A 957-nucleotide genomic window follows, 5' to 3' on the forward strand; every position below is an offset into this window, starting at 1 on the left:
CAGAAGTTATGCAGGAATTGTTTCACCTTAAAATGCAGGTGAAATGCACCATTGTTGATGCCATATTGGATCTAAATAATTAAAGAAAACCTTATCCATGTAGCTTTAGTTGAAAGACAGGTTAATCACGACTTTGACCAAATCTTATTCTATGGAAAGTGTAATGTTTATTTACTCAACAATGTACATTTAGATTTGCTTTTCTAGAGATTCTATTTGTGAGTTACCCTATAAAGTTGTACTGCTAGATGGATGCCATGTAATTTTGGCAAGTTCATATCTATGGGATGTGAATGTTATGTTCCATAAAACTGTGGGATCCGATGCTGTAACAGTCTCTTAGTTAGAACAGCCAAATGCGACGGCTAGATTGAAGAAATATTGAATTTTGCATGCCTTTAGAAGCCCGCAACGATCTTAATGAATCAATTTATAGTAGGATGTGTTTGAGATTTGAGAGCTTCAATTTACTTACAAATAGGGCTGTCAAAACGGCTCGTTGCCCGCAAATAGCTTGTGCTCGGCTCATTCGTAAAGTTAAAGAGTCGAATACAAATAAAGATATGTTCATTAGTGTTTGGCTCATTTTGCCTCGAAATAGTACTCATCAGTTTATATATATATATATATTAAATTCAAATGATATTTTAATTTAAACAATAACTTTTAAATCTTACCCACCCCTTAACATCTCATGACCGCGTGATTAAGATTGTCAAAATGACTCTTTATTCGTGCACAGCTCTTGTTCGGCTCTCTAAGCAAACGAGCCGAACATGAACACACTTTTTGAGCTCGAAATATAAACGAGGCTCAACTTGTGTTCAACTGGTTTACAGCCCTACCTGACAAGGGTTATTGTTAGTTACGAGTCAAACTTGCATTTAAGCTATCATATTTATTAAGTCCACCTAAAGTCCCTCACACGTTAACCTATTTCCATATATATATATATAT

The sequence above is a fragment of the Phalaenopsis equestris genome, unplaced genomic scaffold (genome assembly GCF_001263595.1).
Source record: "Phalaenopsis equestris unplaced genomic scaffold, ASM126359v1 Scaffold000301, whole genome shotgun sequence".
NCBI classification, from domain to species: domain Eukaryota; kingdom Viridiplantae; phylum Streptophyta; class Magnoliopsida; order Asparagales; family Orchidaceae; genus Phalaenopsis; species Phalaenopsis equestris.